This window comes from Lygodium microphyllum, chromosome 24 (assembly GCF_053477565.2).
Source record: "Lygodium microphyllum isolate KBCC chromosome 24, Lygodium_microphyllum_v1.1.10, whole genome shotgun sequence".
Taxonomy (NCBI): Eukaryota; Viridiplantae; Streptophyta; class Polypodiopsida; order Schizaeales; family Lygodiaceae; genus Lygodium; species Lygodium microphyllum.
The window spans coordinates 75,802,660-75,826,735 of NC_141158.1; the positions used below are offsets into that span (position 1 = coordinate 75,802,660).

The window sequence follows — 24,076 nt, forward strand, 5'->3', positions numbered from 1 at the left end:
TTGGGGTCATACAATCTTCTTACAAGCGGTGTTCCTAAATTTAGAGGCACAAACAATGGTGCAAGCAAGTGCTCGGGACATCTACTAAGGTGGAGTCCCTATCTTTAATGCTTAGCATTTGTCCTTCTTTCCCTTGTGTCAATTTCCAATATCCTTTGAGGGATAGATAATACCTTCTTTCCGACCCCACTTCTATGTGATAGGAGTGAGCAATTATGCAATTGGATCTATATCCAGTAGTTCTTGAATGGTAGTTATCCTAGCTTACTGGCCCTTAGCCCAAGGTTCTTGTCTTGGGAAAATGATACTCGAGTTTTCTTATATTAACATCTAGTTGTATCATGGCTAAAGGCAATATCTCCAAGGTTGTTTTGGATTTATCGTGGCCAAATGTAGGGCAAAGACCAATGACTCGTTCACTTGTCTCAAGGTCAACCTATGAATGTAACAATAGTTTGACTCGTTTACTTTTAGTCCCTAAATAAGTGGAGTTAAGCCCTATCTTTACGTCTATATGACTCATCTTATTGAACTACCTTGAGCACTTAAGTTTAGCTCTTCATATGCGTGTCTTATAACTATCTTTAAGATGAATCCCTAGCAATGCAACTGAAATTGTCCACGATACCACACAATCTAGATGCAAGTCTTTCTTAAGACGATGATGCAATGCGGAGTTATTTTCTAGGGAATTCATTTCAATGCACTTATGAAAATCATAAATAAAGACTTTTATTTTCCTTTTGTGCGAGGAACAGGAATTCATCACACCTAATTCAAATGCAAGCTACTTTTCTCTAAATGTTTATAGCAGCCTAATATCGCGCTAAGTATTGCAATGACCTAAACATACTTAACTGTCATCGTAGCAACTCACAATCCTCATGGAATTGATTCAAGTCTTTATTCCTACCTTTCCAATCTCACCAATTCCGCAATGCAAAAAATATGATTTTCTCTTAATGATGACTATACTTTATCATCCCGACAACCTATTTTTCAGTTTCTTTTACCTCTGAAGCATGCCAATGAAATTGTTTAAATCTAATGCACTATGAACACAATCAATAAAGTCCTTGATTTCAGTGTACACAAATGCGAAATATTTTGTGCAAGTTGTTTGTTCTAAAGATGACAAAGTGCAATAAGACACAATTTCCAACCTGATTGAATAATGCAACCGAATTGGTGGTTAGTTATCCTAAATTTTTTTAACTAGAATACTTCTCCCTTCCCAATGAAGTTAATCTACGTTTTTAAGAGTTCCCATCAAAGTATGATTTATGGGATGCACCTGGTTACCAAGTGTCACAGTTCCTTGACCCGCAACTGCATTGGTTGAAGCAGGATTCACGCTCAATTGGACCTTACTTTGCTTGGGAGGCATCGTATAGTTTGACTTTTTCCTCATGGCTAAGTACCCAGGCTAGAAGAGAGTTGACTCCTTGTGGAAGGAAATCAACCATGAGAACCCTCTCAAAGAGGGGGAAAAAGAAAGGGGAAACTTGGAAGCCTCCAAGGGAAAATTTCTCTCTCTCTCACTCTCTCTCTCTCTCTCTCTCTCTCTCTCTCTCTCTCTTTCTTTTACTCTCTCTCTCTCTCTCTTTTCTCTTACTCTCTCTCTCTCTCTTTTCTCTCACTCACTCTCCCTCCAGTTTGACAGCAGGGAAGAGTAATGTTAGTAATGCCCCTTCTTCTTATGCCTAAGGGGATTTTATAGTGGTATGGGGGGGGGGAGGAATAGTATGATATGGAGCCCCCCCCATCCCCATCGGGGTAGCCAGGTGTATGGCCCCATGAAGTCGATGTCTCCTTGCTCCACATACATGTTTTGGAAAGCCTTGATTCGCTTTGCCCATACGCAAATCTTGTCCCCCCTCTCACCTTAGCCACTAGCAGCTGCCCATCCTCTTCTCATTGAAGCTCCCCCACACCGGCTTGTCATCACATGGTTGCCCCCTCCCCCTCCGTTTGCTAGCTACCGGTGTGAGTAAAGGGGGGAATTTATCCTTTTTTTTTTAATTCATTAATTAAGGGGGGGGTCATACAGCAGGGGAGGGAAATATTACATCCTTTTCTCCTTAAGGAATTAATATGTCCTTGTCTCAGAAGGAATTAGGGATATTGTTGGTTGAGAGTACTCTAGTCAATCCATGTGGCATCGTCTTTTGGAAAGTCCTTCCGCTAGATGAGGTACTCCTTGAGGATTCTACTCCTCAATCTCTTTTCCTAAATGTCTAAGATTCTATCTAGCCAAAGCTCAAGGATTCCTTCGCTTGGCATTACAACTTCTTGATCATTGAGTACATGGCTAGGATTGGATACATATTTCTTTAGTAGCCTAACATGAAATACATTGTGAACCTTTACATTCTCAAGGAGTTGGAGTTTGTAGGCATTGGGCCCTAGGCATTTGACGATCCTGTAGGGTCCGCAATACCTTGGACTCAGTTTTTTAAATTCTCCCAATGATAAGGAATGCTTCTTGGGCCGTACATGAATAAAAACCATGTCTCTCTCATTAAAGAGTCGCTCTTGTCTATTTAGATCTGCATAGGCTTTCTGCCTGTCCTTGGCGGCTCTAATATCTTGTCTGATGGCCTTAACTTGGTCATCCATTACCTTGAGCATTTCCTTAGAAGCTTCTACCCTTAAAGTAGGATCTAAAAAGCTCAATGGAGTACAGCAATCATGCCAATACAATGCTTGAGTAGGTTTCATTTGAATGCTTTGCTGGTAGGAAGCATTATAGGTGAACTCTACCACTGGTAGATATTGGATTCATTTCTTAGGTTTGCGATAGCAATAAGCTCTAAGGATATCTTCATTGACTTGGTTGACCCCATTTGGCCATCACTTTCAAGGTGATAGGCTCTACTTAAATAGAGTTGAGTCCCAATGGCCTCGAATATTCCTCTCCAAAAGTGAGATGTGAAGAGGGAGTCACAGTCATTAACGATCCTTCTAGGCAACCCATGGAGTTTGAATATCTCCTTGATGAATAATCTAGCAATATCTAAAGCTTTATAGTTTTTCTTGATTGGAACAAGGTGTGCAACCTTGGTGAGTATGTCCACTATAACCATAATCAAATTGTAGCCTCCTTGCATTGAAGCTAACCCAACAACAAAGTCCATGCTGATAAATTCCCACTTCATTTGGGTGATGTCAAGAGATTGTAGCTTCCAAGGCATCTTGACATGTTCGGCCTTAATGCGCTGGCAAGACAAACATTTTGTGACATATTTGAGCAAGTCTCCCTTAAGCCTTCCCCAATAGTAGCTCTTTCTAAGCGTGTTCAGGGTCTTGAGATATTTGAGATGGCCTAACGAAGGGGAGTCATGTGTATCCCAAAGTATTCTCTATTTGAATTTCTTGCTCGAGGGTATGCATAATCTTGTCCTAAAATAGACAAGTCCCTCATTGACCGAGAATTCTTGATACTTGTCCTTAAGTTTGGGGTTTTGGTCATTTTTCAAAATTTCCTTTATTATCTCTAGATATTTTGGGTTATGGCTAGCTTCTTCCTTAGCTAGTTCAAGGATAGGGTTGCTATGTATTGACACCATAGTTACCAATGATTCCACCATTGCAGGTTCCTCCATGATAAGAGAGCTGAGGAACGCCTTACAACTTAGGGCATCAGCAATCACATTCTCTTTGTCGAGTCGATACCTGATCTCAAAATCATACTCCTGCAGAACTTTTATCCAACGAAGTTGCCTCATGTTGAGGTTGGTGTGGATGAAGATCCATTTAAGGCTCTTATGGTTCGTGACCAATGCAACTTGTTACCAAGCAAGTAATGTCGCCAAAGTTTGAGGGCATGAATCATTGCTAGCAGCTCTGGGTCATGGGTGGCATAATTCCTTTCATGGGTTTTTAGCTTCCGCAAGGAATAGGCTATAGGGTGACCTTCTTGCATTAGTATATATCTAGTATCTGTGACAACTTCAAATTCCTTACTTAAGTTAGGGAGCTTAGGAATTGGTGTTGTCATCAAGCTATGCTTGAGTTGATCTAACTTGCTTGTTCAGAGGGCATCCACACTATGGCAACTTGCCTTTTTAGTAAATTTGTGAGGGGTGCTGCGATTAAAGAATAGTCCTTAATGAAGATCATGTACCAACCTATTAATCCAAGAAAGCTATGCACTTCTTTAATAGTATCTCGTGGAGACCACTCTTGGACATCCTTAACCTTTGTAGGGTCTACAGAGATTCCTTCATTTGACACAATAAATCCAAGCTATTTAATTTTCCTTTTGAGGAAGGCACACTTTTTCTTTTTAGCAAAGAGCTTATGAGTCTAAAGACTGATGCGAACTTGAGGTCATGATTCTCCTCTTTCTTGGAATAAACTAAGGTGTCATCAAAGAAAACAAGTACAAAATCATTGAGATATGGTCTAAACATGTCATGCATTAGCCAGTTAAAGGTGGTAGGGGCATTAGTCAATTCAAAAGACATTACTGTGAATTCAAAATGACCATATCTGGTATTAAATGTTGTCTTTGAAATATCCTCATCCTTGATGCGGATCTGATAATACCATGACCTCAAATCAATCTTGGAGAAGATTTTTTCTCCCTACAATCAATCGAGTAACTTGTCTATCCTTGGAATGAGGTACTTATTCTTGATGGTTACTTGGTTTAAACCTCTATAATGGATGCAAAGTGGAAGTGTACCATCCTTGTTCTTTTGAAACAAGACTGGAGCCTCCCAAGGAGAATTGTTGGCGCATATGTGCCCTTGGTCTAGTAGCTGTTTGAGTTGTTTATTTAACTCAATAGCTTCAGGAATGGACATCTTGTAGGGACTTTTTGCAACTAGCACTACAACAGAAATGAGGCATAGACGCGCATGTTAGACGTGCAAAGTCGGGCGCATCTATCATTGCGTCTATATGTGTGTGTAAAAGAGCATGTAAATAGACGCGAAATTTGTGTCTATGTATCCGCGTAAATAGACGCCGATATAGACGTGCCACCAGACGCGAAATTATTTAACCACATAAAATTGGACTTAATATAATAAAAAAACCAAGTTAATAATTATTTAACCACCTGAAATTGATTCTTGAGTATGCACGTGTGCACATGATAAAAACCATAGAATTAAGAATACACATTGAATAATTGAATTAAAAAACCAGAGTTAATAATTATTTTTTCATTGCTCTCTAATGAATGGTAGTTTTTCCTATTGACAAGCTTGATATAAGTAATTAGCGGCAAGTGACAGAAACCTTATTATACAATTAGTAGCAAGCATTGCAATATCTATCTCGTAATTTCTCTTCTTGAAGATGATAAAAAATACTTCCTTTTTATTATGGAAAATTCAATTTAGCTTTAAACTTGACTATTGATTCTTGAGTATGCACGTGTGCGCATGATAAAAACCATAGAATTAAGAATACACATTGAATCATTAAGCAAATTAAGTATGTTACAGTGAATGATCAATCTCATCTTCAATGAGATCAGCCCTTGCTAAACTATCTACTTCTAGGTCTATGTTACAAAGAGGTAATGAAACAAATAAGTCTATCCCACTATAAGATGTGTTGCTATATTGCTCAATAACTTCATCAATATCATTGACAATCACATTATTGTCTTCTTCTGCTTTTTCTTGAACATCCTCGCGAGGTTCATCTTGTACTATATCACGCATATCATCCATTATGGTGTCATCATGTACATCATCATTAATTGTTGGATTGTCATCTGCTATCTCTATGTCGGAAATATTACCTTATATTGGTTTTGAATGATTAGATATAGGGATGACATACCACCATCGGTTATTGTTTACCATTGGATGATACACAACCTGTATTTGAAAAACAAAAGCAAAAAACTTAAGTACTTATTATATTGTGTATATGTGTCACATGTATATATATAAAAATTTTAGCTTTTGCATATATACTTGCTCGCATTGTTGAGGTAGTACTAATGTGTCGTTCTTGTTTTGGTGAAGTTTTGTAGAGTCAATGATTACAAAACCACTTGGATGACGTCTGATTGTGCAATGCTCACCATTTGTTACCACTCCTTTAAACCACTTCACATCTAGTACATATATAAAGAATCGTCTGAAGTCAAGCTTTAGAATATCTTGGATCAAGCCACAATAACCTTCCATGGTACCACTAGCATCCTCGAAGTGAGCAAGACCACCACAATCTTGGGTATTTCTCTTTTCATCTATACGTTGAGTTCGAAGATATTACCCTCACACTAAATAGCATTGAAGAATGTGCACTAGTAGTAAAAGATAAAAGATCAAACATGTCAATTATTTATATAAAATAAAACTTATAGAAACAAATTCATTGATAGTATGTCTTACCTTTGATAAGCAACCTCGTGCATATTCCCACTCTTCTTGAGATAAATTAATTTTCTCGTCTTTTTCCATTCTCTCCATTTCCTCATGTAACCAATCTATATCAATATGACGTGGGAGCGCATTTAAATGATCTGGAAATGAGACATTACGTCTATATCTGGTGCGCAATGCTTGTCTTTCACTTTTTCTTCTTGCCCTTGCTTCATTATATAGTGTCACCCATTTGCTCATTACATCACTATTGAGCACACAAAAACTATTTAACTTACGAAGTTTTTCTTTTGTTAACACTTTACTCATTCCTTTTCCTTCAAGTATTATAGAGGTCATCCTCAAGTCTTCATCATATTTCCATAGTCGTGGTTGAGAGGGGTCCACTTCAGCAAGATATTCAGAGATATAAACAAGGGATGATTGCACTAACCAACCCTCAGCCATGCTTCCCTTAGGCGTGCTTTTTGCCTGACAAAATCTTTCAAGGTTTTCATGAAGCGCTCAAGAAAAAACATCCACCTTGCATGAACTGCCCCAGAAAGTGCGATCTCATCAATCAAATGTACGAGTAAATGTAATTGAGTAGCCAAAATGGATCGAGGAAAAATTTCCTCCACCAAACAGACCACCTCAACAGATAATACTCGAGCATCTTGCAATGTGTTTGGATTAATTTCCTTCGAGCTCACGTATCTGTCAAGATGTATTTGAGAAATGTTTATGTTTGTGTAGAAATTCAAAGATATATAATGAAAAAAATACAATGTATACACACCCCAGAAGCTCTCCCATCTTGTAAATGATATCACGTACATCTTTGGATACACAATGGGATATGCTAGTAGGAAGTACGAACTAAATGTAAACAATATTCATAGATCAAATGATTAGTTGAGGAAAAAGTCATCATACCCCAAAGTTTACACATAGTTACTCCACTAATTACTATATTCATGGTTAGAGATACCCTTACTTGAATCATTTTGTGCCAATGGTGGGACTTCAAACAAGATAGTTGCTCCACACCTCTTTTCTTTTTCTTTATGAAGGCTCCCTTGAGACATCTCATACATCCTGTGGGTGTTTGAAAGCTACATATTTGTTCCTTCACTATTTTTTCCTCGTTCTTTGACAACATCTAAGGTGCATGGGGTAGCTAAATCTTTCCTCTGGGTCCAATGCGTAGCCAGGCTCGTCTCATGCGACCAATGTTACATAAATCCTCCCTTACATTGACTGAATCACAAGCCCCTATCAAGTGATCCCATAATGTAGATACAATATTTTTGAATATGTGCATGGGATCCAACATGTGATTGATCTTGAGTTCAGTCCAGTATGGAGGATGAAAAAATATAGAGAACCTAAAAAACAAACAATATATTATGTAAACAATTCATCATGCTAAATACTTTAAAGTCAATCGAGAGAAATGCACTTCTTAGCGACTCATGCCGAGTGGAGGGTGGTTGTCGGCATTAATTCATCTCTCCTTCCAATCTCGAATGGTTAGAGATTGTGGAGTCATTCCATTAGTAGGGAGAACATATTTGGGATGGTTAATAGGAACAAATCAATGATGATTATCGTAGATAACCTTTTTTAAACGTGCCGGCCTAGAGGAAACTAGAGAGGGACCGCAAATAGGACATGCATGATATCCTGATGTGGTTAAACCTGAACAAACAAGTGAATTAATAAAATGCAATTGATTCAAGTCTTGAATTTCAAATATAGAGTTATATACATGTACCTAAACACTCTCCGTATCCTGGAAAGTCATGCATGGTCCACAACAACATGGCCTTCAATGTGAAATCTCTAGAGGATGTAGATGTGCTTTTACCTTGTGCTTTCTAGAATCAGAAGGGACAACATTACATGTCCCTTTTTAATTGCCATGGATGGAGGAATATTATAGTTCACCAATACCACTAGCCATACATTGTATGATGTGCTTTTGATTCCAAATGGATTGATTCCATCCATACCTAAACCAAATCTCAAATTTCTTGGCTCTTCTTTGAAAACAGGTCACAAATTATCTATATGTTGCCATGCCGGTGTGTCTGCAGGGATCCTCCATTTTCCATCACTTGAACGATGACTAGCATGCCATGACATGAGATTTCTAATAGACTTACACTTAAACATAAGTTTTATACGTGGAACAATCGGAAAATGTCGCAAAACGTTAGGAGGCACATCCATTGACTTCATCTCCACATCGTATCTTGATTTGCCACAAACAGGACACTCTCATGCGAACTCATGAATCCCACGAAATAAGACACAATCATTGACACATGCATGGATCTTGACATAATCGAGGCCTCCCCCCAGAGATGTCAACTAATGTCTTACTTACTCTCTCTTAGTTGGCAATTTGTTTCCTTTGGGAAGCATTTGTGTTAATAACCTACATATATATTTAAAAGTGAGTTAAAAAGCCACCAACATATATTTCTATCTGATTTCAAAATAGAACAATTAATATTATGATTCATAAGCCAAACTAAATTGATACGTACTTCAATAACGCATCTAAACTGACATTACTCCATCCATAAATTGTTTGCAAGCTAAGTATCTCGAGGGACGCACGAAGAACGGAGTATGTACAACCTTCATACAACGGAGTAGATGACACTACATATAGTGGATCATCTGGCTTCATAGAGTAACCTTCTTCCTGAACCGGTTGCGAAAATAGACGGTGTACCATGTTGTCCAAAATCTCATCCTCTACGACTTGATGGGGCATTTCATGAGGGCTACTATCATGGTCGTGAGTCTCCACTCTTCTTGAAGACTTTGCCTCCTCGCGTTGACGTTTTGCAGCCTCTTGACGCCCCGGAGGGAGCATCTGAGGATGTGGCACCGCATCCTGCTCAACCACAAAAGGGAGTTTCATGTACGTTGATATATTGAGTAACATAGACGAGCAATCTTACTGTTTAAAAAAAACAATGAATACTGGTGATTTTTCTTGGTCCCATTCTCCATACAAGCTGAGGTGTGACATTGCAATTGGACGTGCTTGAAAAATACACCCTTGACAACGATCACACATGCATTTAATTTTTCGTTATAGCCATGCATCTCGATTATGAAGACGTAATGTTTCATCCTCACTTGAGGATGTGCTCGTTGACTCATCAGCATGCACCGCACTAGGTGATGATGACGACATGATTAAACCTAATTCATGACAACATCAAAAATATTTGTCATTCATATGTTTACATAAAAACTTCAAGCTAGCGTATTAATTACTCTAAGATCTCAATTTTAAATACACAAAACTCATCATAAATGCATTAAAACTTATGATAAGAATTCACTATGAAAACTTATCTTAAAAACAAAAAATTATGATAAAGTCTAAATTAGTGTCTATTTGTGCGTCTATATTTGCGTCTATATCCGCGTTTACGTACACATCTAAATTAGCGTCTATTTGCGCGTCTATGTTTGCATCTATACGCCCGTTTACATAAACCTTAGATGTGCATATACACACCAAAATAGACATACACGTCAAAATTCAAACCATACTTAAATCATTTCTTTGAAGCTCGAGTTTAGCCGACATGCAATCTCTTCATGCCTCACCTCCTCATGAGTCACCTCTTCTTTCATTTCAAATACACAAGAAGGGAAAAAGGAAAGCCAAGGAGAGGAAGAAAGAGAGAACAAGAGAGAGGAGAACAAGAGGAAGAAGAAGCAACAAGCAAGCATCAAGGGAGGGTAACTTACCAAGGAGAGGAAGAAGGAGAAGGAAGAAGCGCCACCACCTGCCACACCAAACACCCAAGGTGAGTTTCTCTCTCTCTCTCTCTGTCACTCTCTTTCTCTCTCTATCTGTGTATTAGGATTTCTGATTCCATTATATATTGCATTTTGTAAATCATGAATGGCGGTCGTCGAACTAAAATCAGCCGACTGAGCGCGTCTGCCAGCGCGTCTACATTTCAGTGTAGACGCAGGTATAGACGCGAAGAAATTTTTTCTCTCATTGCATCTGAGGCCGTATCTCCTGGCGCGTGTGCTCTATAGTCTACACACGATGATACACGTAGGCGCCAGAGCATTGACCTCGAAACCTTGTCTAATAGTGCGTCTATACTGCATCTTAGATGTGGATATAGACGCGCTCTAGACAGAGGGTTGACTTTAGGGATGCATCTGAGACCGCGTCTATCCTGCAATTTAGATGCGGTTATACACGCGCCAACTCTGATAAAAAGTAATTTTCATTGTCTATTGAGAGATATTTTTGCAATGATAAATGTAACCAATCCCATGTTTGTGTTTATCAATTTTCTTGTTTATGAGAAGCATTAGCACTTAAGTTTTATGCTTAATGTCTAAAGAAAGCTCTTTGAAAATGTTTAGGTGTGGATGAAGGTAATATATGATTTTTTGTATGCAAACAAATTTTTCTTTTTCTTGTGTTTGTTTTGCTGATATCGCATCCTGGTTCATCTAGCAATGACCCGGATTTGGATCGCATGAATGATACATTAGCCTCGTTCGGTAGGGGGGTCAATGAATTTTTTGGAGGTTTTCCTAGTAGGGAAGACTTCATGGGAGAGATGACCAGACACCTTTGCCGCTCTTCCATAGCAGAGGAGGTGTTCAGCGTCATGTCTGGAATGCCTCTGACGTCTTTGTCTGGCACTACTTTCCAAACTCCAATTGAAGGTACTCCACATGCAGGTACTCCACGTGCAGCACTTATACATACATCGGCTGAAGCACAAGCATCAGCCGACGCATGTGTATCTACAGAAGCACGTGCATCCAGCGAGGCAGAGGGTAGTCGACAAAGAGGGAGGAGGGAGAGTCGAGGGGGAGGACGAGGCTTGTGTGGGGGTTGCCTAGGAGGTGACGAGCGATCACCCTCACTAGTAGATCACGTAGAGAAGCCTCTACGCCAGTACTATAGAGTTACATATACTGGTGGCATCTTCCATGATGATGAAGGAAGGGATGTAATGGCCTACATGATCAACGTTGTGCATGCGACGTATAAAGATTGTTTCGTCTACTTCAAAAATCAGAAAAGCGGCTTGTGGTAGGAGGTGTTGAGGGCAGTCCGTAGGAGGTACCCAAATCCTGAGGGTTAGTGATTCTCGGATGATTGGGGATGCACAAAAGTGAGGGATTTGCTTCACAACAAAAGATCACACCTCATGACATGCGTGAGGGACTCACTGTGGAGGTAGGAGGAGGGGCGTGGAGCCTATAGCCGACTACCTATGTGCCACCACATAGAGTGGAAGAAAGCCAAAAAGAAAGCAGTAAAGAAAGTGAAGAGTCGCCAGCACACAGAGGCATGACGGATCCAAATGGAAACCATGGGATTGTCGCATTATGGATCGGGCATCAGAGAGTCGTGGGAAGCGGAGTTTATAAGTATATTTTGATTTCTAGTTTTTTAAAATTTATATTTCTTTCAATTCTTTATATAATTTGTTCTAATACATTGTGTCTCATAATTGTTTGTATATATCATGATTGTTTTGCAGACTACTATCATTGGTAGGATACCTACTCCTAGAGAGGTAGGTTACCATCGAGGCTATAATCACGCAGCCACATGGCTTCACTTCTATGAGGAGGGCCTCATCACTAAGGACCAATACAATCGGGCTATGAGGATTCGACAGCCAGAGGAGGTATGTTTTTCTTACTTTCCTATTAAAAGTATAGCTAATTATAACTTTTTCTCCACCATGTCTACGTAAGCAACCTTAATCTTTTGTGTATGTAGGCGAACCCGGATGTGGAGCATAGCGAGGAGGGGGATAGCAACACTAGTAGCCATGGTGGTGCTAACGAAGATGTTTCTTCTTCAGATTCGTAGAGGAGCACCATACCTCCTTTATGGCCTTCTTTCTTGTATATGTATTATCCATCTTTGAACCTACTGCTTACGACCACACTTTAGGTGGCAAGCACTTAAACTTCCCATGTAAATGCTTTTGATCTATAATGAATACATGGACTTTATTTTCAATTCTCTGGTTTTTTTTTTCTAGTTCTATTTTGCGCATCGATTCACATGTCTAAATTGTAGAAAAAGCGTGTTTACAAGCGCATCTACAATGCAGAGTACATACACTCATACACACACTAGATAATTTAAATTTAGAAAATCAATTAAATATATATATTTTTTTTTCCGTTCATGTCTATGGGTGCTTGTAAAAGCGCGTCTACAGACGTGTCTATATGCCCGTCTAATTTCCAGATAGACGCGCTGGTAGATGCATAGAATAAATTAAATAAATAACAATTTTGGTTTTTTATGCGCATGCACTACAATAGAAACGAGGCATAGACGCGCATGTTAGGCGCACAAAGTCGGGCGCATCTATCACAGCGTCTATAAGTGCGTGTAAAAGTGTGTGTAAATAGACGCGAATTTTGCGTCTATATATCCGCGCAAATAGATGCTAATATAGACGCGCCAGTAGACGCACAATTATTTAACCACCTAAAATTAGCAATTCATATAATTAAAAAACCAAAGTTAATAATTATTTAACCACCTCAAATTGATTCTTGAGCATGCCCATGTGCGCATCATAAAAACCATAGAATTAAGAATACACATTGAATCATTGAATTTAAAAAATAGAGTTAATAATTACTTTTTCATTGCTCTGTAATGAATGGCAGTTCCTCTAGTTGACGCCTGATATAAGTAATTAGCAGCAAGCGACAGAAACCTTACAATTAGTAGCAAGCATTGCAATATGTATCTCGTAATTTCTCTACGTACTTGAAGATGATAAAAGATACTTCCTTTTTATTATGGAAAATTCAATTTCGCTTTAAAATTGACTATTGATTCTTGAGTATGCACGTGTGCACATGATAAAAAGCATAGAATTAGGAATACATATTGAATCAATAAGAAAATTAAGTATGTTACAGTGAATGATCCATCTCATCTTGAATGAGATCAGCCCTTGCTAAACTATCTACTTCTAGGTCTATGTTACCAAGAGGTAACAAAACAAATAAGTCTATCCCACTATCAGATGTGTTGCTATATTGCTCAATAACTTCATCAATATCATCGACAATCACATTATTGCCTTCTTCTGCGTTTCCTTGAACATCCTCGCAAGGTTTATCTTGTACTATATCATGCATATCATCCATTATGGTGTCATCATGCACATCATCATTAATTGTTGGATTGTCATCTGTTATCTCCATGTCGGTAATATTACCATATATTGGTTTTGAACGATTAGATATAGGGATGACATACCACCATCGGTTATTGTTTACCATTGGATGATACACAACCTGTATTTGAAAAACAAAAGCAAAAAACTTAAGTACTTATTATATTGTGTATATGTATCACATGTATACATATAGAAAAATTAGCCTTTGCATATATACCTGCTCGCATTGTTGAGGTAGTACTAATGTGTCATTCTTGTTTTGGTAAAATTTTGTAGAGTCAATGATTACAAAACCACTTGGATGACGTCTGATTGTGAAATGCTCACCATCTGTTACCACTTCTTTAAACCACTTCACATCCAGTACATATATAAAGAATCGTTTGAAGTCAAGCTTCATAATATCTTGGATCAAGCCACAATAACCTTCCATGGTACCATTGGCATCCTCGAAGTGAGCAAGAAAACCACAATCTTGGGTATTTCTCTTTTCATCTATACGTTGAGTTCGAAGATGTTTACCCTCACACCAAAGTGCATTGAATAATGTGCACTAGTAGTAAAAGATAAAAGATCAAACATGTCAATTATTTATATAAAATAAAACTTATAGAAACAAATTAATTGATAGTATGTCGCACCTTTGATAAGCAACCTCGTGCGTATTTACACTCTTCTTGAGATATATTAATTTCCTCCTCTTTTTCCATTCTCTCCATTTCCTCATGTAACCAATCTATATCAATCTGATGTGGAAGCGCATTTAGAAGATCTGGAAATGAGACATTACATCCATATCTAGTGCGAAATTCTTGTCTTTTACTTTTTCTTCTTGCCCTTGCTTTATTATATAGTGTAACCCATTTGCTCATTACATCACTATTGAGCACACAAAAACTATTTAACTTACGAAGTTATTCTTTTATTAGCACTTTACTCATTCCTTTTCCTTGCGGTACTATAGAGGTCATCCTCAAGTCTTCATCATCTTTCCATAGTCGTGGTTGAGAGGGATCCACTTCAGCAAGATATTGAGAGATATAAACAAGGGATGATTGCACTAACCAACCCTCAGCCATACTTCCCTCAAGCCGTGCTTTTTGCCTGACAAAATCTTTCAAGGTTTTCATGAAGCACTCAAGAAAAAACATCCACCTTACATGAACTTCCCCACAAAGTGCGATCTCATCAATCAAATGTACGAGTAAATGTAATTGAGTAGTCAAAATGGATCGAGGAAAAATTTCCTCCACCAAACAAACCACCTCAACAGATAATACTCGAGCATCTTGCAATGTGTTTGGATCAATTTCCTTCGAGCTCACATATCTGTCAAGATGTATTTGAGAAATGTTTATTTTTGTGTAGAAATTCAAAGATATATAATGAAAAAATACAATGTATACAGGCCTCACAAGCTCTCCCATCTTGTAAATGATATCACGTACATCTTTGAAGGCACAATGGGATATGCTAGTAGGAAGTACGAACTGAATGTAAACAATATTCATAGATCAAATGATTAGTTGAGGAAAAAGTCATCATACCCCAAAGTTTACACATAGTTACTCCACTAATTACTATATTCATGGTTAGAGATACCCTTACTTGAATCATTTTGTGCCAATCGTGGGACTTCAAACCAGATAGTTGCTCCACACCTCTTTTCTTTTTCTTTATGAAGGCTCCCTTGATACATCTCATACATCCTGTGGGTGTTCGAAAGCTATATATTTGTTCCTTCACTATTTTTTCCTCGTACTTTGACAACATCCAAGGTGTATGGGGTAGCTGAATCTTTCCTCTGGGTCCAATGCGTGGCCAGGATTGTCTCATGAGACCAATGTTACGTAAATCCTCCCTTACATTAACTAAATCGCGAGCCCCTATCAAGTGATCCGATAATGTAGATACAATATTTTTGAATATGTGCATGGGGTCCAACGGGTGATTGATCTTGAGTTTAGTCTAGTATGGAAGACGAAAAAATATAGAGAACCTAACAAAAAAACAATATATTATGTAAACAATTCATCATGCTAAATACTTTAAAGTCAATCGAGAGAAATGCACTTCTTACCGACTCATGCCGAGTGGAGGGTGGCTATCGGCATTAATCCATCTCTCCTTCCAATCTCGAATGGTTAGATATGGTTAGCAGCCTCTCGACGCCCAGGAGGGAGCATCTCAGGATGTGGCACCGCATCCTGCTCAACCACAAAAGGGAGTTTCATGTACGTTGATATATCATTCCCGTAACATAGACATGCAATCTTAGTGGTAAAAAAAAACAATGAATACCGGTGATTTTTCTCAGTCCCATTCTCCATACAAGCTGAGGTGTGACATTGCAATTTGACGTGCTCAAAAAATACACCCTCGACAACGATCACACATTCATTTAATTTTTCGTCGTAGCCATGTATCTCGATTATGAAGATGCAATGTTTCATCCTCACTTGAGGATGTGCTCATTGACTCATCAGCTTGCACTGCACTAGGTGATGACGACGTCGACATGATTAAACCTAATTCATGACAACATCAAAATATTTGTCATTCATATGTTTACATAAGATCTTAATTTTAAATATACAAAAATCATCATAAATACATTAAAACTTATGATAAGAATACACTATCAAAACTTATCTTAAAAACAAAAAATTATGATAAAGCCTAAATGCACATCTATATCCGCGTTTAACTACGCGTTTATATTCGCATCTATTTTCACGTCTATATTTGCGTCTATACTCGCGTCTATCTAAACAGTAGACGCACATATACATGCGATAATAGACACACACGTCAAAATTCAAACCATACTTAAATCATTTCTTTTCAAACTGCGCCTTTCCTTTCCTGCATTTTTTGCGATTCTAAAGCTTGAGTTTAGCCGACATGCAATCTCTTCATGCCTCACCTCCTCATGACTCACCTCTTATTTCGTTTCAAACACACAAGAAGGGAAAAAGGAAAGCCAAGGAGAGGAAGAAAGAGAGAACAAGAAAGAGGAGAACAAGAAGAAGCAGCAAGCAAGCATCAAGGGAGGGTAACTTACCAAGGAGAGGAAGAAGGAGAAGGAAGAGCGCCACCACCCGCCACACCAGACACCCAAGGTGAGTCTCTCTCTCTCTCTCTCTCTCTCTCTCTCTCTCTCTCTCTCTCTCTCTCTCTCTCTCTCTCTCTCTCTCTCTCTCTCTCTCTCTCTCTCTCTCTCTCTCTCTCTCTCTCTCTCTCTCTCTCTCTCTCTCTCTTTGTTTCTCTCTTCCTCTCTCTGCGCCTATGTCTGTGTAGTCTTAGAGCGCATGTGCTGGCGCGTGTCCTCTGCAGTGTACACGCGATGATACACGCGCTGCAGAGAAGATTGACCTGTTGTCTACACACGATTATACACGCACATTAACCTGGGATGCGCATCTGATAGCGCGTCTCTGCAGCATCTTAGATGCGCAGATAGACGCGCTGGACAGAATGTTCACTCTAGAGCGCGTCTGAGGGTGCGTCTAACCTGCAATTTAGACGCAAGGATACACGCGCCAGGTCTCCCAGTTCTCCCATGACTGTGTTTATCAGTTTTCCTTTCTTACTGTTGCACTTTGAATTTTTTTGGGCAAGTCACCATCTTACTTTCAATGAGTGAGTGGATTAGTCATAGATTTTCTTACTTGAGTCTTCCATTTTCTATTTGGTATGCTTTATAGCTAGTTTGAATTTCCTCAAGTTTTTTCTTAGTGATTTGGAGGATTCCTTCTTTATGCTGAAGCTCTTTTTACAGTAGTGCTTCCCTTTGATTAGTGGTTTGGTCTTTTACTTTTAAGGAGCTCCCATTTTCTTTCAATTCCTTCTTGAATGACTCCTTTAAGAGGTTTCCTTTTTCCACCCAACCTTTTGGAAATGTGCTTCTATGGATTCCTTTTCTTGTATTTGGATGTCCTTATCCTAGTTGACTCTAGCCATGTGGATCTCTTCTCTCTTTGCTTGAAGTTGTGATTTATTTTTCTCGAGACATGACATTGATGCACGAGGAGGGATGTGTGAAGACCTTAACACGGCAAAGACTAACACACTTAAATTAAAAACATGATCTATAAAAGGAGTTCAATGTCATGTCTGGGACGCCTCTGGCGTCTTTGCCTGGCACTACTTCCCAGACTCCACATGCAGGTACTCCACATACAAGTACTCCATATGCAGGTACTCCACGTGCTCCACGTGCATCGACTGAAGCACAAGCATCTGCAAAAGCATGTGCATCTGCAGAAGCTCGTGCATCTAAGGAGACAGAGGGTAGTCGACAGAGAAGGAGGAGGGAGAGTCGAGGGAGAGTCAAGAGGGAGGAGGGAGAGTCGAGGAGTTACAGATACTGGTGGCATCTTTCATGATGATGAGGGGAAGGATGTAATGACGTACATGAGGAGCGTCGTGCATGCGACGTATAAAGATTGTTTCATTGCCTTCAAAAATCAGAAAAGTGGCTTGTGGCAGGAGGTATTGAGGGCAGTCCATAGGAGGTACCCAAATCCTGAGGGTCAGCGATTCTTGGATGATTGGGGACGTACAAAAGTGAGAGATATGCTTCACAACAAAAGATCCCATCTCATGACACAGGCTAGGGACTCACTACGGAGGCTCGAGGAGGGGCGTGGAGCCTATAGCCAACCACCTATGTGCCACCGCATAGAGTGGAAGAAAGCCAAGAAGAAAGTAGCTGAGAAAGTGAAGAGTTGCCAGCATGCACAAGCGCGACAGATCCAAATGGAAACCATGGGATCGTCGCATTACGGATCGGGCGTCAGAGAGTCGTGGGAGGCAAAGTTTGTAAGTATATTTTGATTTCTAGTTTTTTTTAAATTTATATTTCTTTCAATTCTTTATATATTTTAGTCTAATATATTGTGACTCATAATTGTTTGTATATCTCTAAATGTTTTGCACACTACCATCGTTGGTAGGACACCTACGAGAGGTAGGTTACCATCGAGACCATAACCGCGTAACGACATGGCTTCACTTTTATGAGGAGGGTCTCATCATTGAGGACCAATACAACCGGGACATGAGGATTCGATAGCCAGAGGAGGTATGTTTTTCTTACTTTCCTATTAAAAGTATCGCTAATTATAACTTTTTCTCCACCTTGTCTATGTAAGCAACCTTGATCTTTTGTGTGTGTAGGCGAACTCGGATGTGGAGCATAGTGAGGAGGGGGATAGCGATGCTAGTAGCCATGGTGGTACTAGCGAAGATGTTTCCTCTTCAGATTCGTAGAGGAGCACCATACCTCCTCATGAGGCCTTCTTTTCTTGTATATGTATGATATCTCTTTGAGCGTACTGCTTGCGGCCATGCTTTAGGTCGCAAGCACTTAAACTTCCCTTGTAAATGCTTTTGATATATAATGAATACATGGACTTTTATTTTCAATTCTTGTGCCTGTAAGATACATTGTCCTTTTCCCAAATACACAATCTGATATATGGGAGGGAAAAAAAAAAACTAGAGAGGCTGTCTGGTTCTTTTTTTCCAGTTCTATTTTGCGCGTCTATCAGCGCGTCTAAATTGCAGAAAATTCACGTTTATACACGCGTCTATAATGCAGACTACACGCGCTTCATAATTCAACTTTAAAAAATAAATTAAATATCTTTTTTTTTAATTACATTTTTTGTTTTCCGTTCGCGTCTTGCAGTGCTTGTAAAAGCGCGTCTACCAGCATGTCTATATGCTCGTGTATATGTGCATCTATTGCGCGTCTATTTTTGCGTGTAAATTTGTTAATATACGCAATTATAGACGCAAAATGGTAGACGCGCAAATAGACGGGAGGATAGACGCGCTGTCGTATTGCTGCGCATTCGAGGTGTGAAAACCACCCGAAAGTTGTGTGTGCGATTTGATACTTTGTGCATACTTAGTTGTTGTGATTACATTTATTCTCTGCGTATGAGTATAGTAGCGAGCATGAAGGGTTGCTTTCAGTCTATGTTGAACAGGGTCAAGGAGAGAAGACATTACAACTATTCAAACAAATGCACGAGGAGGATATCTCTCTAGATAGTATCACACTTGTCTGTGCTTTAAAAGCTTGTGGCAACATGGTGGCTGTTGATAAAGGCCAGGATGTCCATATCGAAATTGTAATGAAACATCTTGAAAATGACATTTTTATTGGCAACACTTTGGTTGACATGTATGCCAAATGTGGTTCCCTTTCCGAGGCATTAAACATTTTTGACAGTCTGCCAGTCCAAGATGTTGCATCTTTTAATGCAATGATAAAAGGTTGTCATGTTCACATGCTTGTTGGGTGCATGCAGTCATGCGAATTTGGCATGCGAGGGCCGATATGTTTTCAAGATGATGACAAATAATTACGGCATTACACCCACAGTAGATCACTTTACTTGTTTGGTCGAACTTCTAGCACGATCAGGATATCTTGGTGAGGCAGAGAGAATTCTGGAAACGATGTCTTCCTCACCTTCTAAAGATATGTGGATAGGTGGCCACAATATCAAGGTTTATGGGAAGAGGGACCCATCTGAGATCCCATGGGGCTCAGCTGGGGTGGACACTGTTGTTGAAGCTTCAGGAGTCTTTACTACAATGGAAAAGCACCTTCTGCAGATGCCCCAATGTTTGTGATGGGTGTTAATGAGGAAAAATACAAACCAGAGATGCAAATTGTATCAAATGCCAGTTGCACAATGAACTGTCTAGCTCCGCTTGCAAAGGTTATACACCAAGAGTTTGGAATTATTGAGGGTCTGATGACTACGGTCCATGCAACTACTGCAACTCAAAAGACAATGGATGGTCCTTCTGGGAAGGACTGGCAAGGAGGCAGGGGTGCAGCATAAAACATCATCCCTAGCTCAACTGGTGCTGCAAAGGCAGTGGGAAAGGTTCTACCTGCGCTGAATGGCAAGTTGACTGGCATGGCATTTAGAGTTCCGACTCCTAATGTTTCAGTTGTTGATTTGACTTGCCGACTGGAAAAAGATGCTTCTTACGATGAAGTTAAGGCAGTAGTCAAAGCTGCGTCTGAAAGCTCAATGAAGGGGATCCTTGGATATACTGAGGATGATGTGGTCTCTACCGACTTTGTTGGGGATGAGAGGTCCAGCATCTTTGATGCAAAGGCAGGCATTGCTCTGAACAAAAAATTTATGAAGTTTGTGGCATGGTATGACAATGAATGGGGCTACAGCAACCGAGTGGTGGATCTCATCAGCCATATTGCTTTGGTTGCTGCTGGCAAGAAATATTGAGAGCTTATAATCTACGAGACTTCGAGGTTGGGCCTGTCATTAAGCTAGCGGTTTTTGTGTAACACTCAAGAGCGTCCCCTATCAAGGTCACGGAACCAAGTTTTTGCTTTTTCTGGGACAGGGGAGCCGCGCTTTGGGGAAAGGTTTTTTTTAGGAGTAATGAACTGACGAAAAGGGAAAAAGAAGCTCGGATGCAAAAGGGGAGTAAAGTTCCTGAAGGGCAGAGGCAGACGGGAGGCGGAAGAAAACGACCGTGGAGAGGAATTGTTGTTTGTTAGCAGCAAGGCAATCTTCAAGCCTCCAAAGGCTATCCGAGGTGGAATTCCCATCTGTTTCCTTTTGCTCGGAATAGGTTCTGGAGTATAGTTTCCCATCCCTTGTCGGCACTGTAGTATGGAAGATGTAGAGGGAACTTACCTTCTCATCTCACTGGAGCACAAGTCAGACAAGGCCAGATCCGGTGCAAGATTGTAGACGATAGGGATGTAGAAAGTGTGAAAAAGGAAACTCTAAGAAAGAAAAAGCGAAGAAGATGAGTCAGAAAAGAAAAGACGACAGCAAGAGGCCAAAATGAAGCTAAGTGAGGAGGAAGTAAGAGCCAAGGACTTGTTTACGGGTTATGGACTCCAGATTTGTGCATAAGGCATGTGTAGGACAATGGCATGTGGTCTTTGTTTTGTCCGAATGAAGCATCGGGGAAGGAAATGAATGGGGGGAAGAAGAACAGTGATTTATGTCCCGAACTACATAATCTGAAAATGTCTCCTTGGGCACTCTGAATCAGAAAGACAGGATTGCTTGTACCAACGTCCGGAGTGCTGTGAAGGATGTACTTGATAAGGCAAATGTTATAACTGCCACTTATATTAAAGTCTGAGATAATGTTTTGAGAGACTGTTCATTTCATATGTGTGTAATTGATGAAGCAACCAAGGCCACTGAACCTGCAGGGCTAGTTCCAGTTTTGAGGAGTGGAGCAGAATGTTTTGTGCTTGTTGGTGATTCAGCATAGCTTCCATTCAGTGAAATTTATGTTAAACTGTTTGACAGAGACACCTTTACAGCAGATGATCCTCTGGGGGCTGCTGTGATTCCATTGAACAAAGTGTTTGCGAAAGGATTTTTTTTTTTACTGTCAATCTCTTGCAAAGTACTCAGGAAACAAGGACAACCGTAGGGAAAAGTCCAAGCAGGCTTTAAATTTGATGTCCAAGGTGGAGTTTCAAGACAAATTCAGTGCCTTTGACTACAAAGTTTGGTCTCACAATTGAAGATGTGCTTTCTCTTTCTACTATTAAGGCTACTTATTGTTCCAAAGGATATGTTGAGTCAATGATTTAAAGAGTTCCAAGAGAAGCTTCATAGGGATTCAGAGTACATGAAAAATTCGTTGATATGAGTCTTTGTTGAGACGTTTATTGAAGATGCTCCTAATCAGATATAGCTGATTGTATGTCTCATATTATCTGAAATTGAGCTTTCAAATTGAATCTGATCTCGTTAGATTGATCTTCTATCTTGAAATTTATCAAGGTCTTCTGTAGACGCGACTTTGCTTTCGAAAACCCTTCGACATCTTTGGTGAACCCGACGTGAAAGCGTCGCAGAAATTTCAGGATGGGAGATACTTCAACCTCTATTTCAGCTTCCTCTACAACTCCAACTGCGTCTACTTCAGCTCCATCAATGACTGTTGCGTCAAGTACTTCAACGGAGGATCTAAAACAGATTTTGCAGAATATGTCCATGTATATGCAGCTCCAAAATTAGCAAACACAATTGTATATGCAGCAGCAACAACAATTGCATCAACAGCAGTTGTCTCAGCAAAGGCAACTCTATTCGGAGCAGGAGAATGCAAACAGCGCGACTAAGGCTATTGAAGTAGTTGAGAGTGAGAAGAAGCTATTTGACGGGCGTAATGTTTCAGCATATTTGAAGACATATGAGATCAAGATGGGGTTTTTTGGAGTTCCTGCTGGACTTATGAGTAAGTACTTCCTTCGTCTTGTCACACCTGCTTTGAGGACAAAAGTGACTGATCTTTTTATTCAAAATACACATTGGCAAGATTTTAAGAAGGCCTTGAAAGAAGAATACTTCCTTGAGGACTTTGGTATGGCTACTCGGCGGTCATTCCGAGAATGGGTCTACATGCCAAACAAAGGTCTCGCTGCTTCGGAGTTGATTCGAGAATTCAAAGAGAGGTATAGTCAGCTTGATACCATTGAACAAAGAGCATTAGATGTTGAAAAAGTTGAGCTTTTCTTGCAAGCTGCAGATCCTGCTCTTCAAGAAGAATTGGGTGAGCTTCTTGAAGATCGCACGAAACCTATGGGTCTTAAAACTGATTGGCAGGATGCTCAGGATGCAGTCTCGACTTTGACCAAGAGGAGGATATGGAAGACTCGCCTACAGAATGGTTCCATGACACCTACACCATCATCAGCTCCTATGCCTACTTCTATCCCTGTTATTTCTTCTCCTCCTCAGCCAGTTTCTTGGCCTATACCAGTGCCTACTATTTCCACTCCACCTATTCCTCCTGTTCCACGACCGATGCCTACACCTTCTGCTCCAAAACCATCTGCTCCATCGGTGCCTACCTCTATTGATGACATAATCAAAGGCATCACAGATTTGACACTTGAGTCAGTCAAAGCGGAGTTGGTGGGTAAGTTGAAGGAGCAGTTTGCTTCAACTGTGCCTACTACTTCTTCTAGTGCTCCTACTGCACCTAGGAGTGCTCCTAGTGCACCTAGGAGAGATCGAAGATGTATTTGGTGTGATAGTACGGAGCATCAGCATTGCAGGGATTGTGACTCTTTCTAGGATGCAAGGAGGCAGAATTTGGTATTTTGGGGGCAAGATGGTAAGATTTGGTTGACTGAGACAGGAGCTCCACTTGCTACCAACTTTGGTAAAGGTGGAATGAAGAAGTTAATAGAGGACATGGCTGCGCGTACTTCTTATGTGACAGCTAGAGGTGATGCTTCTGCATATGGAGTTCAGATTGAGAAGGGTTCAAAGACTCAGTCAGTGCTATGGACATATGCTATGGAGACTGCAAACAAGGGAAAAATTCAGCAAACTATTTTGACTAGTGCAGGCTCTAGCATCAGATCAGAGACAGGTTGGGACTCCCCTATTGACAGGTATTCTATTTATGCTTATTTGGCTAAATCTCATGGTGCAGATGTATTTGTTGAGGAAAAGCGTAAGAGGGATGAAG

At 39.9% G+C, this 24,076-nt stretch overlaps 1 pseudogene; it reads left to right on the forward strand.

The window, feature by feature from the left end:
- The first annotated feature begins 20,041 nt into the window (after positions 1 to 20,041).
- On the forward strand, positions 20,042 to 20,956 carry LOC148015256 (glyceraldehyde-3-phosphate dehydrogenase GAPCP2, chloroplastic pseudogene; annotated as a pseudogene).
- Positions 20,957 to 24,076: the final 3,120 nt, after the last annotated feature.